This window comes from Tursiops truncatus, chromosome 10 (genome assembly GCF_011762595.2).
Source record: "Tursiops truncatus isolate mTurTru1 chromosome 10, mTurTru1.mat.Y, whole genome shotgun sequence".
NCBI lineage: Eukaryota > Metazoa > Chordata > Mammalia > Artiodactyla > Delphinidae > Tursiops > Tursiops truncatus.
The window spans coordinates 5,500,882-5,516,333 of record NC_047043.1 but is presented as its reverse complement, the minus strand read 5'-3'; the positions used below and the strand labels follow the sequence as shown (position 1 = coordinate 5,516,333).

The 15,452-nt window shown below is 45.8% G+C and overlaps 1 protein-coding gene across 1 annotated transcript in view; it reads right to left on the bottom strand.

Moving 5' to 3' along the window:
- The window catches only part of BMP6 (bone morphogenetic protein 6), a 146,273-nt gene that overhangs the window by 88,618 nt on the left and 42,203 nt on the right, over window positions 1-15,452 (bottom strand). The window lies entirely within an intron of this gene.

Below are 15,452 nucleotides of genomic sequence, written 5' to 3'. Positions count from 1 at the left end.
ATAACCTAAATGGGAAAAGAATTTGAAAAAGAATAGATACATGTATGTGTATAACTGAATCACTTTGCTGTACACCTGAAACTAACATATTGTTAATCAACTATACTCCAATATAAAATAAAAATTTTTTAAATAAAAGAAAAAAGGAAAGAAAACACAAAAAAATAAAACTTATGAATTATTTCTGGAATTTTCCATTTGTTTCCCAGTGACAGTTGACCTTGGTAACTGAAACCTCAAAGTTAAATCATGGATAAGGGGGTACTAGTATATACTCTTTGGATTAGAAAATTGCAAAGGATACAGGGTAAAAATATAATTGTCTCATATTTAATAAATACTTATTGACCACTTACTAGTTAGAAGCTGTTCGGGACATAAAAGAAGGATTTAGATTAATTCAAGGATTAAGGAAAACTAAGAGAGTTTGAATGGTCTTCCTTGCCTTTAAAAAGTACCAAAAATGCTGTTGTGGTAGATGGTCAGTCTGGTACCAGAGACACAGACCAGCAGACGTGGAAATAAATTGGTCACAGAAACACATCACGTGGGTGAGAGCATCTCGATTCCCCAGAATAAGTCATGACACATTAACACTACAGTTAAGGAGAAGCAGCACAGAAATAAATGACTGGGTGTGTACGCTATCTAGATTTGACTTAATTCAAACACACACACAACCACACGCAGCCTATATGAAATAAGGTAGAATGAGGTGAACCAGAGCTGCAAATTGGTTTCCCAAAGGCAGCCTGTGGTTTCAGGGAGGAAAAAGCATACGCACCCAAACCCTCCCCCCAGACACCACAAAAAGACACAGTGAGCACCAAGGAGGCACCAGTAGAAGGCTGTTTCTCATCAATCCCTTCTTGACCTCAGATGGCATCTCTCTGCTATTTAAGTATCCTCCCTGCTTTGGTGTCCCCATCTCTAAAATGGGGCTAAGGGCCTCGCGAGAATACATTGCAGATGAAGTGAAACAGCACACCTGAGAACACTTTGGAAAGTACAGAGCTTTATGTAAGAGCAATAACATTTATGACCATTCTTAGGAAGTACACAATTTGCAAATTAAAAGCTCCTTAGAGACGAAATCCACCCACGTGAGGAGTGGAGGTAATAACCTGAACATCCCCCAGAGGGCACCATGGCAACTTGGCATTATGGCCGGCACACTTGAATTTAGTGTCTGGCTGGTTGGGTGCCCACCACAAACACCTGCTGGGCTGTAACCTGGGTGGCAGGGTAAGCACGCGGGTCCTCTTGTTCGGCTCCTTGGGGCGACCCACAGGGATCCAGAAATTGCCAAGATAATCCACCCACCAGCACCAGAGTCAGAAAATACTGCTACCACTCCCCAAGCTGTATGGCGTGCCTAATGTTACATCACAAATATCTGAATACCTACAAGTCTGGGGCGGGGGGGCTGAACTGTGAACTGGGGAAAAACCAAGAAGTTGGACAGTACCTGTCCTCAGAATGTTTATAATCCTATTGGAGAAATAAGACACGAACGGAGAAGAAAATAATCAGCGAGGCAAGAAGATGACTAAATACCTAAAGAACGAGAGAGGTCACAGAAACAACAGATAAGGGGGCAGAGTCTGGAGTCCCAGACTCCAGACAAGCTCTGGGAAGTCACTTCATAGAAACAAACTCCAGGGAAACAGTGCAGGGTTAAAACAAGACCGTCTCAAACTCTTTTCTAAAGGTGTGAAATCCCAAGACTGTGACAGCAGTTCCAATTTCTCTACTTCTTTCAAGTTTTTCCTGTCCTTCATTTAAAGAAACACTGCAGCCACAGAAACAATGTCTAGGAAACAGCTCCACGTTTACTCATTTACAGAGAGGCAGAATCCTCCAGTGGTCAACGGGTGGGGTTTGGAGTCAGACACACCTGGACTCCTGCTGTCACTGACTCTGAGACCCAGACAAGGCGCTGGGCTTCTTCACAGCCTCAGTCTCCTTATCTCTAATGTGGGTTTAACACTAACACCTCCAGGGTTGTCGTGGAAATAAAATCAGACAGCACGTGTAAAGCACGGAGCACAGTGTTTGCTGCATTGTACTCAATACAGGTTAGCTGTTAATAATGTTTGTGTTTTAACATTACACACACGCACACGCACACACACACACGTCTATTTCCCTACAATGTGCATTTATCCTGTGTACTCCCACTGCTTTGAGATGAGGGTACTTAAAAGGTATGTCACGTCTGGTACGACACACCTCTCTCCCCACAGCCTCACACTGTGCTCTGAAGCTTGGCCGACAGTCAATAAACAGTTATTTAAAGCAATTTCCAAACGGCTCAGTTGCCCACTCTGAGGAGATGCTCCTCTGAATGGGAGCAGGTAACCAGCCTTCTGAACCAACAGGTAATGTTCCTTATATAGAAGTTATTAGCACTCATTTTGGGAAAGGAGGGAAAACAGAAAGCCAGGGCCATCACTATTTGACGTTCCAGAAGCCAAAGGAAACATCAACATATACAGGCGAGTCCCAGGGAGGCGGGGGCCACGGGGCTCCAAGTCACTGCCTCCCAGGCAAGCAACCTCCAAGAAAGGTCACCTGAGCCGCTGCAGCTCTAAATAGAAAGGTATGTTTGCACAGAGTACTAATTTGGTAGTTCTGATGTGTTTGCTTGGGTTTTAACGCTTTACTTTCACTTTTCTCCCGTTTATTAAAAAAAAAAAAAATGATGCCAGAAAGATACAGGTCTTCATTAGGTTGACGTGTTTGCTTTGCTTTATTTTAATACTGGCTCCAGTTCCCTCTCTTCCCAGCTTCTCTCCTCCACCTCCCACCTCCGTTCCCCAGCCTGCAAATGCCAGAAGTCTTCTAAGAAACAAGGCCCTCCCTATGCCTTCAACTGGCCTCGGGGAGCTCCGCGTACCCTCCATCTCCCTGTCTCAGTACAGGCACCAGAGGGAGAGGGGGCACTGCATCTGAGCTGGTCCCCTCGGGGGAAGCTGCAGAATGCTCTGAAGAACATGCCCTTATAAAGCAAGTATTCATGGATTACTCTGTATGATTTTTTAAAACCACAATGTGTAAAAATGTACCAAGTCCACTCTCTCTTAACCTGAGGGCTGCCTATGCGAAGTATACGTTCGCGCACGTGTGTGTGCGCGCACACTTGCGCAGTGCACACACAGGATGAGTGTTAACGGTCTGACAGCTAAGGTGCACTCGGGGGCCACCTGCCGGCACCCAGGGCTGATGTGACCAACTCAGCCTCTGTCCTCCTTCACCTCGCCATGCACCCTGACCGAGAAGATGCCTCCCAGTTCCGAGGACGACCTTCTCCGCTGGAAGATATCTTTCCTTGAGGGGGCATAGCAAAAGCTCCACTTTTTGTGGGACCCCTCAGGTGAGGCTGTCATTCAGAAAACTATGGGACTATCCCTAGCTCTATAGCATCAACAGTTTCTGATTATGACCTCCCCATGTTGGGGTCATGAGGGTGCTTGACCTTCTAAGGAAAGGTCTGGGACTAGATTTAAGCTGTGACCATATTAAATCCCTAAGGACTCGATTCTCACCCTACTGTCTGCCTTTTTTGGGTATATACACATCTTCTCCCTTTCTCTTCACTCCTACTGTCATAAGGAAGTCAGGGTATGACCTGAGTGACTTCCCATATCAATAGAAATGTTAATGTAAGATACATTATCTAAATATTATAATTAATACTCTTTTTTAAAATTAATACTTTTTTTTTTTGGCGGCACCATGCAGCACTCGGGATCTTAGTTCCCCAACCAGAGATGGAACCCCGGCCCGCGGCAGTGAACGCACAGAGTCCTAACCACTTGATTGCCAGGAATTCCCTAATTAATACTCTTTTCATCTGACAGCAACCAATAGTAAAGTTGGGGAATGAGGCGTAAGAACAAATCTGGCAGAGCAAAGCACTGAGGAAACGGCCCTAGTGACCAAGCTGACACTGTGAGGTTCTTCCTCCTGAAACACTGGAAATGGGCAGGGGACTCGCTGACAAAATAAAAAGGAGGGGTCCCTTGGGCACCATCCTTTTTCCTAGGGACCCAAGAAAGCAAGCCACATAAATAAAGCAGAGAACCTAGTGTCACGTTACTTTCATCATATCAAAGTCTCTATGAAAGTCTCTTTTAAATGTTCCAGTCCAGTTCCAGCTAGTTAAAGCTCTTGGCCAAAGTGAAAAAATGGAAGGGGCAGTGTGAGAAGGTCTGTCAATGCATTCATGTATAACTTAGGCAACTATCTCAATGACTGGATTCCTTATTTCAGCTCTGAATTTTGCTTAATCGAAAGTAAAACATTTCATTTCCAAGCACTTCAATACTTGCCTCTGATTCCCTCCCTTGGCTATAAGACAGATCAGGGGTGCTGTCTAATGGTTTCATTAATATTTTTAAATTAAAGAAAAATGTAGGAAATCCTATATTTGAAGTACTATTTCATCCTAACGTGAGCAGAATGGAAAGTAAGTTACTAAAAATGCATGTAATTTCTTATTAAGAGATGGTGAATAATGATGCCTTCTTTGCTGCCCTAAATGTTTACCTTAGTTTTAGAATCACGGAGGAGAGATTATAAGTACTGAACTAAGTCACTGGAATGGTTGAAGAACATTAGCAATTTCCTCCCCAGTAATCAGGAAGAACTAAAATGACCTGGAATGCCAAGCAAAGACGGCATCATTATTTGCCTTTGATTTCAGATGCAAGGTAGTGGGAAGGTGACAGAATCAGAAGTGACCTTCCACGTTCCTCCAACTGGGAGACATAAGCCCCAGGTCCCTAGACTCTCTGCCAACGAGCGGTCAGCTTCATAGGCTAAGGGTGCATCTTTTTCCTGGGGAGTCCATTTTGCTTATTAGGTGACAACTTACCGCATTATTTTACATTTAAAATAAACAAGGTGTACTATGGACAGAAAGCAAAATCTGCATGATTTTTTGAGTGGATGCAAGAAATTAAAAACATATATATCTTAGGCCCTTGGTGATGGCTATGGGTGCTCCAGACCATTCCAGAAGACAAACTGGGTCTCCCCAGACACTGGGGTCACTTCAGCAGCCCTGTGGGTCTCAAGATTTCCCATCAAGGTCATCCTTGGAGCAGAGAAGAGAGTTTTATGACCAGGTATCTCCAGCTAAGCTACAAAGTCCAAATTTAACCTTTCATGCCTTATCTTAAACATTCATCTGAATTTCCAATGTGTTTCACAATATTTCCATATTTGTTTTAATAAAGAAATAATGTCTTAAGGCCTTTACCACTGAGGAAAATGGAGGGTCTGGGAAGGTGTGCTGTGTGATCCTTTGTACCTCAGAAATCCTCCAAGGCTATGTTCTCCCACGGAAGCAGCCGGTGGAAAGGACCTTAGGCAGGAAGTTGGAAGGTCTGGATTCTATTCCAGTTCCTGACACTAGGTAGCTGTGGGTCCCTAGGCCAGTCACTACCTCTTTGAACTAGATAAGCTCGGTGGTGGTAAATTTTCTGTATCAACTTGACTGGACCACTGGGTACCAGATTTTGGTCAAATATTCTGAGTGTTTCTGTGAGGTTCTGGGTGTTTCGGGGTGAGCTTAGCATTTAAATCAGTAGAGTGCATAAAGCAGATTGTCCTGGGGACTTCCCTGGTGGCACAGTGGATAGACCTCATGCTCCCAAGGCAGGGGACCCACATTTGATCCCTGGTCAGGGAACTAGATCCCACATGCATGCCGCAACTAAGAGTTCACATGCCACAACTAAGGATCCCATGTGCCACAACTATGGAGCCCCAGAGCTGCAACTAAGGAGCCCGCCTGCTGCAACTAAGGAGCCCATGTGCTGTAACTAAGGAGCCAGTGAGCCGTGACTAAGGATGCTGCCTGCTGCAACTAAGACCCGGTGCAACTAAATAAATAAATAAGTAAATATAAAACTACTAGAAGCTAACACAGGAGAAAAGCCAGGTGATATTGTGCCTGGCAATGACTTTAAAAAAAAAAAGGCAGATTGTCCTCCCTAATGAGGGTGGGCCTCACCCAACCAGGTGAAGGCTTGAATATAACAAAAGGCTGACTCTCCCCCAGGTAAGGGAGAATTCTCCTGCCTGACATCTTCAGACTGGAACATCAGCTCTTCCTGCCGGATGAGCTGGGACATTGGCTCCTGCTGGTTCTACAGTAGCTTCCAGTCTTTGGTGTTAAATTGGGACACCGTGTCTGCAGATTTTGGACAGGCTAGCGTCCATAATTGCATGAGTCAACTCCTTATAACGAATCTCCTTCTATATATGTATATGTACACACGTCCTATTGGTTCTGTTTCTCTAGAGAACCCTGACTAATAAATACAAGCTCTAAATCTCCACCACCTCCAAAGTATTATAACCAGAATTATACATTCAGTGCTTTTCACTGCCTCTCGCCCCCACCCAAATTCTAAAAATAATTGGCACTTACTTACTGGACACACTTTGCTCCTTCCTTCCTCTAGCTTTTGCAGCCCTTGAGCTAGCATTACTGGGGTTGGGAGGGGGAGAGGGGAGTGGAACTCCATTTTTTTTTTTTTTTTTACATAAAATATGACAACGTTTCTTAGAATTTCACAATGTACCTTAATGTGAAAAGACTTTAAGTCTTGCAGAAATAAAGCTTTTAAACTGTTTGGAATCCTTCTCTAAAAAAAAGAAAATATAGGGCTTCCCTGGTGGCGCAGTGGTTGAGAGTCCGCCTGCCGATGCAGGGGACGCCAGTTCGTGCCCCGGTCCGGGAAGATCCCACATGCCGCGGAGCAGCTGGGCCCGTGAGCCATGGCCGCTGAGCCTGTGCGTCCGGAGCCTGTGCTCCGCAACAGGAGAGGCCACAACAGTAAGAGGCCCGCATACCACAAAAAAAAAAAAATGAAAGAAAGAAAAGAAAAAGAAAAGAAAGAAAAGAAAGAAAGAAAGAAAAGAAAGAAAGAAAGAAAGAAAGAAAGAAAGAAAGAAAGAAAGAAAGAAAGAAAGAAAGAAAGAAAGAAAGAAAGAAAGAAAGAAAGAAAGAAAGAAAGAAAGAGAAAGAAAGAAAGAAAGAAAGAAAGAAAATTCTGTTAAGAAAAAGAAAAATTCTGTTAAGAAAAAGAAAAATCTGTTAACTCCACCACGACAAAAGTTCAGCACACGTTTTGAAAAATGGCAAAACTGTAATAACCGTTCACCCCCCATACAATGGCCTCTCTCTCCTCACCTGCCACCCTATCACTGCAGACACCAGGTAACTAAGTCGTGATTCACCCAGGTGGCCATACAGAGGGAAGTAGGTGGCTCGACTCTTACGGAGAAAGTGTTATGAAGTTCCCATCTTATATTTCTCCCTGGGACTTACCAAGGTAGTGACAGGGGTGGAATTACCCCTCTTCACCTCAATACCCTCCAGCTGCCCTTGGCTTCCAGTTGAATCTAAACTCACCTGTAGGATCCAGGATAATTTATCCTTGACCCACACCCCCATTAGGATGTGCCTGCTGGTCAGGGTTGCAATTTATCCTCTAACTTGTCCTCTGTCCTAGGAACCAAACGTTTCATCCATCCTGTGTCCCCTGGCACAGTGTTTAGAATTAAAAAAGCACTTGATAAATATCTGTGGAGTATGTAACTAAATGAATAAAAGTGCAACACAGCACTTGAAATACTGGAACTTTCCACAGTGTGAACCTAATTCTGACAGCCTCCTGGCAATGATGGTGAGAACCCATCATAGGGTCCTTCTCTCCATGGATCTCAAACTCTTGCTTCATGACAATAACAAGGAATAAGTAGCCCCCTAGGATCTGGGGAATGCATGAAGGATATACTGAACAGTATACCGAGAGGACAACACAGCAGACCGGTGCCAACTTGAACACTTGTAAGTTACAGCTTGAACTCAGACTCAGCGGGGACTCCTCGGCGTGGGTGGGTGGGCGTCAGGACAAAATGGACTCAGCAGGCACAGGGGGACATCCCATCGATTGTGTGACGTGGATCTGCCCCTCAGCTGCCCAAGAATAAATCAGGCAACCAATGCTATTAGGATGGCAGCCACGGGGGCCAGTAATAACTTACAGATTGAGGTATTTAAAGCCAGAAAGGATGCCAGAAGGATCTATTCAAACCCTATCGTCCCACAAATGAGAAGAGCAAGGCCAAGCGTTGCTAAATAACTCAGCTCAAGTTTAAGATTTCAGAGCAAGGACTTACACCCAACTCTTCTGGTTCCAAGTCCAGCATGTTTCCTACAACACCACTCCGCTTGGGCCCTCGCTCAGGCCTCAAACCTGCCGCTGAGGCTTTTAACACAAATGTTTTGAAATTGTTTTGAGCAATTCTTGGAAACATCTGCTGACATTCTTTCAAGCTGTCAGAGTCTCCAGACCCCATGTGCAATCCACCCAACCACAACACACGAGGTCACTGATGCCTCCCCTCCCGCTGCAATTACTCATCTCCATTAGGACACCAGATCCGCCAGTGCTAAATGATAACATCAGCACCTGCATATAGAATTACTATGAAAACATGCTGCTACAAGAACGGTTTCACTAACGGGGTCTGTGGGGGGCCAGGTAGCAGGTACGTAACCCCAGGAGCACATCTTTGCTACTTCTACTACACGTTCGTCATCCAGCGTACACGTGAACTAAGCAAGAGGCTGACCCGGGGTTCCTTCGATGGATTTCTTTTCTTTTCCCAGTCCTTCGGAAATGCTTTTCTTCTGGTTGGAGAAATGGAAAGGAAGGTATAGGTTTCAGGTCTTGCTCTTGCAAAACATGTACACGGTTATAAATTCTTTCATCCGATTCGGTTAAACCATTTAACAGACATGACGTCACAGCTTTCTTTTTTCTTTCTCTCTCTCCCTCTCTCTCTCTCTCTCCCCCCCCCCACCTTTGTTTCTTTCCTAAACTTATTTCAAAGTAAAAAGTTTAAAAAGGAGACAATGGAAGAAGGCAGGAAGAAAGGATGGGAGGCGGAAACAGTCCCATGAGCACAGAGCCTTGCCTGCTCTGCCGTCCTGGCAGGGAGGGTGTCTGGGCGCCACCAAGCAGTGACTTGTCTGTATAGTCGGGGAGCAAGTGCAGATACAGAGCCAACCAAGCAACGTGAGGCGGAAAGGATCTTAACTCAGGCAACGAGGTGCTTATAAAACTGGTGGGAGAGCCGAAAATGCAGGCTCTGGAGTGAGCAACAATCTCTTTACGGTGCTGCCAGCAAGGCAGTCAGGAAGCTACTGCCCCATGATGGCCCCTGGACCATCTCAGCCACCCCCAGAGAAGCTACCGCTGGACCAGTCGGCTGGCTCCAGAGGCTCACAGGGCTCGAGAGATCTGCACCGACCAGCGAGTGGGCGCCTCCCGCCCCCTCAAGTCGGTTCCGACTTCAGTTCCTCCACAGTATGTCGATGGGGGAATGTACTTCACATCTAGAAAGGTACTCTGGAAGGAGGATGGAGTGGATGCTGACCAGGCCGGCATACCATACATCCTGCATCCACCAGCCAGAGAAAGAAAGCCTTCCCTCCACGAGCAAACACCTCGAGGCAGGAGGTTGATCCTCACTCTGCGTCATCCCCTTTCTAGGGGATCGTAGCTCGAGTCCAAGCCCTCTTCTGAGTTAGCCAGATCTCCATAAAAACAACAGGCTCCAAAGAACAGTTCCACAAAAGACATCCAAATGGCCAACAGGTACAGGAAAAGACGTTCAACATCACTAATCATCAGGAAATGCAAATCAAAACCACCATGAGATCCAGTTATAAGCTGAACAATACTAGGGATGAATATAATTAACACTGCTGTATGTTATATATGAAAGTTGTTAAGAGTAAGTCCTAAGAGTTCTGATAATTTTTTTCTATTTCTTCAATTTTTTATCTATATGATGACAGATGGTCACTAAACTTATTGTGATAATCATTTTATAATATATGTAAGTCAAATTATTATGCTGTACACCTTAAACTTATACAGAGCTGTATGTCAATTACATCTCAAGAAAACTAGAAGGAAAAAATAATGAGATATCTCCTCACACCTGTTAGTATGGTTGCTATCAAAAAGACAAGAGAGAAAAAAAAAAAAAAAGACAAGAGATAAGTACCGGTTGGGAATGTGGAGAAAAGGGAACCCTTGTGCACTGTTGGTGGGAATGTAAATTGGTACAGTCACTATGGAGAACAGTATTCCTCAAAAACTCAAAAAATAGAACTACCATATGATCCTGCAATTCCAATTCTGGGAATCTCTCAAACAGAAATGAAAACACTAACTCGAAAAGATATCTTCACCCCCATGTTCATTGCAGCATTATTAACAGTAGTCGAGACATGGAAACAACCCAAGTGTCCATCGATGGATGAATGGAAAGAGAAAATGTGGTATGTATACATGCAATGGAATATTATTCAGCCATAAAAATAAGCAAAGCCTGCCATAAGGACAACATGGATAGACCATAAGGGCATTATGCTAAGTGAAACAAGTCAGACAGAAAGACAAATACTGTATGATCTCATATGTGGAATCTAAACAAACAAACAAACTCATAGATACAGAGAACAGATCGGTGGTTGCCAGAGGTGTGCCGAAGAGTGTGTATGTGGAAGGAGGTCCAAAGGTACAAACTTACAGATATTAAAAACAAAACAACCACCCAATAGGCACAGGGCAATCTCACTGGAGTCGTGTGGAGAGCAGACCCTGGACTGCCCACCCAGCCACCCCAGCCCAAGCCATGAAGCCGTAAGGAGACTGACCACTGCTAGCAACCGCCCTCAGTCAGGCCCCCTCTCTGTGCCCACCTCCCTCTTGGATACCGAGACCGCCCTAGTATCACTTTTGAGACTGGGATCCCACTCTACTCCCCCTCCCAGAACTCCTGGGAACTACTGTTCTTCCCTGACCCCATTTACTTGAGCTGGATCCTGCCACCTGCCACCAAGTGAGCCAGCGGCTCTGATGTGATGGAAAGAACAAAAGAAATGAGTTTAAATCATTTCGCTGACACTGACAGCTGAGTGAATGAAGCGAGCTTAGTTTTAGTTTTAGTAAAGCCCGCCACACACTCAGCTTTAGTTTTCTAACATGTAATACTGCGAGTCTGGTCCACCCAAGACGTTACAAGACGTTGAGACAAGATATCCTAGGGCCTGGTGGGCCAGGTCCAGAACGAGCACTCAAACCGTCCTTCATTCTTCGGGTTTTGCCCACGGTGTGTGGCTTTGTCTCCACCTTCCTTGCCCCCATATGCTTGGGGATGAGCAGGGCACGCCTGCCATCAACTGCCCACCTCTCTGGACCTCCCCTGACCGCCTGCTGCCAGCACCGTCCCGGCCAGCAGCCCCTTCCGGGGCCTCTTCTGAGCCTGGTGGTTTTTCAACCACAGTGAGTCATAACCAGATGTAATAAAATACTGGAGTCTGCAAAAGAGTCACTTTTTTTTTTTAATAAATTAGATGAATCAAGGCTATCCCCCCAATCTTGCTCCTATCCTAGCACTTTCTTGTGTGGAAAGGAAGGAGTCCGGGCGGGAGCTAGCAAGCGGAGGATTCTCTCTGTCACAGACCTGGTGGAGCCACCCAGACCCTGGAGCCGACTGGGCACTACGTGGATCTCTTCCTAGAAAAGCAATTTCTTCAAGGAACCTTATTCCAGCGTGTAGGACCCAGTTGGCAAAATCCAAGTTCCGTCACTAATTGTCGTCCACCTGCCAGCTTGGCTCAGGACGAGCCCTCCCTGGGCCAGCGAGGATGGAATGACCTGGACCCCTCTTCAGGGCTCCTGGCCCTTTCATACAGTCCCAAGAAATCATGACAAACGGATTAACAAGCCATTTCCCCCAAATTCCGAATGAGCTCAAGAAAAGGGTCTCTCCCAGAAGAAAGACATGGAGGGAAAGAATCGGTTCCACGAACTCTGCCCAAATATGAAGACCAAAAGCAGGAGAGTAAACACGTGCGAAATTCCAAACGATCCACTCACCTGCACTTGGATTAATGGCGTTAGAATACTCACCTGAGAATGACCTACCATTAACATTTTTAAGTCTTCTGCTTCAGTCTACCCGTTGTTCACATTTCTCTTTATCCCTATTCCTTTAAAAACCTTTGGCCTTAGGATGCTCTTTTCAAAGTCTGCAAATGCACACATCTACTAATGGAAAAAGAACTACAGTATACACTCTATGGTCATTTGAATAATTTGCATATTCACTGTGAGTTTATGTTTATGCACGGTCCAGGCCTGTGGCCAAGTTTGGCTCACCTGTCCATCGTTCTCCTGTCCCTGACTGTGTCTGTATGGTAGGCTGCACAGCCACCTCTGCTGTCCTGTTCCTCCCCAGATTCTGCCCAAGCGCGTTCACCAAGAAAATGCACTGTGATGAGTGAACCCAACTCATAGCGGATGTTCTCGGCCCTTCTGTTCCAAAGGCAAATAGGACTTACCTGGCTTTGCCAAAAATGCCATCATCTACAGTAAAACTGGGTCTATTGGGCTGCGTACATGTGTGTAGACGGAGGTGGGGGGCAGAGAGAGGGTAACACCGGGGTTTTATGTGTACCGCTTGAGAGCATGTACAAGTGGAAACTACAGAAACAGCATCCATTGGGCAAAATTCTATGCAAACTGAGAATCTAGGTTCTTCTAAGCACCTTTCTTTTGTCATCTTCCTGACCGTGACCAGCACAGAGGGGCTACAGTGAGAAATCCCCCGAGAATCTGAAATAAGAGAAAACTGCCTTTGGAAAATGAAACTTTAAATCAACTCGTAATGAATCCAATTAAGCCACCATAAAGAGAAAGACTGGTTCCCAAGCTTGCAAGGCATGAAAATAATCAGATCAAATGTTCTGTAAAATATCTAATGAAAGAAGGTAAGAATGTACTAATCGACAGTGAGCAAAGGGGGTGCCTGTCACCTACTGGTCACGGGACCTTAGGAGGGAAGTGTCCAGAGATATAGACAAGACAGGGTCTACCCCAGCACGTCCAGAGTTAGGGGAGCCCTGGCCTTGGGGATTCTGGGAAGAGTCCTGATTTTAGAAGCTCCTGCTTTCTAGTTCCTGTTCTGCCTAATTACCTGGTTATAATGCGATTCCCAAGGCACTGGGAGAGGTCCAATGCCTCTCAGGAGAGCACGTCCCGGGGGGAGGACACAAGCACTTGATCCCGTTGGCAGTATCAGTCTCACTGTAAATCAATAAGCTGGCATCACGTCTGGGACTTGGCTTTTGCTGACAGCCCCACCCCCAGGGGGAGAATGTCCCCGCCATCTGACTATGTCTGTCTGGTCCCCTCAGTAGTTATGGTCTCATCATAAGACAATATATTCATTAATGACTGAACGGCCTGGGGGCCTTTACAGCTATGGGACAGACTCAAAATTCAGCAAGGAAGACTCCCGGACAGGTGTGATTCTGCACGTGCGAGAGTGAGAAAAATGATACGGGAACATCCCCCCGCTGTGAAGGATGACAACAGAATGGAGGGTGTCCCCATTTCCTGGGGACCCCTCGCTTGGCTTAGGACCTGGACGAGTGTGGCAATGCTGGGTGAGGGGGCAAGTGCGTAAGAAAACAGAGGAAGATGAACGTGGAGTTCCCAGGGGTGATCCTGGGAAGGGAGGATGGGGACAGGGGTGACCAGTGCTGGCACTGCCAGGGGCACAGACCAAGTGACGAGCCCCTTTTAGCGACAACTAAAAGGACTTCTAGTAAAAGGAATGACTGGGTGAGGTTTCAGGTTTCCACTGTGCCATCACCCCATGTGGCCCCCCTCGAAGCCCTCTGTCCAACGCCTTCAGGAAAATCTACCACCCAGGCACGATCACGTGACTGTAGACAGCATCAAATCACAGACTCTGGGGCTGGGCTGCATGAGCCCGACGTCTGGCCCTACCACTTACGACTCCATCTTGGAGAAATTTATGTAACCTCTGTCTGCCTCAGCTGCCTCATCTGAAAAATGGTACTAACGATAGCAACGACCTCACATAAGTGCTCTGTATGTGTGGCGTTACTATGTGGGAGGGAAGATTTCACAGCCGGGTCTACTCAAGGCAGAACCTCCAGGCACCAAAGCAGACCCCCAGGGGCTGTGGCCAACAGAACCAACCAACCCCGAGACAGCAGAGAGCTTAAGGAGGGTGTGGACGGGAGACAATGCAATCAGGTCTAGGGCTTAAGGAGCCGGATGAGCCCAGCTGACGTCTGGATTAGACCAACAGTAATGAACGTTTACTGAACATTTACTATGGGGTGGGCACACACCTGTGTTTCTGCAGAGGTTCAACTTGGTTGACCAGTTTGATTTTTAAAAGAATTAAATCAAAGAGAGAGGAGGAGGGAACAAATAAAAATCAGAGCAGAAAGAGGGTCTCCGCCTCACCCCTGTTATGCAAAGAGACAGAATCTACTCGGTTACATTGATTTTCCAACAAGATGAGGAATCCACGATGGCCTCAGAGAATTCCGCTCAGCTCTCAGGAATGCTGAAGGTCAAGGACCCCCGATGCTGGTGAACACTGAAAACGCCTGATGACCAGCCTGCTCCCGAGAGACGAGTCACTGGTGGGTGCAGCCCTGCAGCAGGAGTTCTAAAATTCCATTTGATTCTAACATGCCTTCAAGGCTGAGAACCATCGCTGTCACGAATTTTTTTTTTAACATCTTCATTGGAGTATAATTGCTCTACAATGGTGTGTTAGTTTCTGCTGTATAATATAGTGAATCAGCTATACATATATCTCCATATCCTCTCCCTCTTGCGTCTCGCTCCCACCCTCCCTATCCCACCCCTCTAGGTGGACACAAAGCACCGAGCTGATCTCCCTGTGCTATGCGGCTGCTTCCCACCAGCTATCTATTTTACGTTTGGTAGTGTATATATATCCATGCCACTCTCTCACTTCGTCCCAGCTTACCCTTCTCCCTCCCTGTGTCCTCAAGTCCATTCTCTACGTCTGCCTCTTTATTCCTGTCCTGCCCTTAGGTTCTTCAGAACCAATTTTTTTTTTTTTTTTTAGATTCCATATATATGTGTCAGCATACAGTATTTGTTTTTCTCTTTCTGACTTACTTCACTCTGTATGACAGACTCTAGGTCCATCCACCTCACTACAAGTAACTCAATTTCGTTTCCTTTTATGGCTGAGTAATATTCCATTGTATATATGTGTCACATCTTCTTTATCCATTCATCTGTCAATGGACCTTTAGGTTGCTTCCATGTCCTGGCTATTGTAAATAGAGCTGCAATGAACATTGTGGTACAGCTGTCATGAATTTTAATCTATTTCCAGGTAGTCTGTTTCCCAAGCTTTCCTGATAGAGATCACTGGGGGTAATTGTTGAAGCTACAGATTTCCCCAGGCCCCTTCCCTAGGATTTCTGAATTAGTAAATCTAGGAGGAAGCCCAGGAACCTGCATGTTTACAAGCACCCCAGGTGATGTACA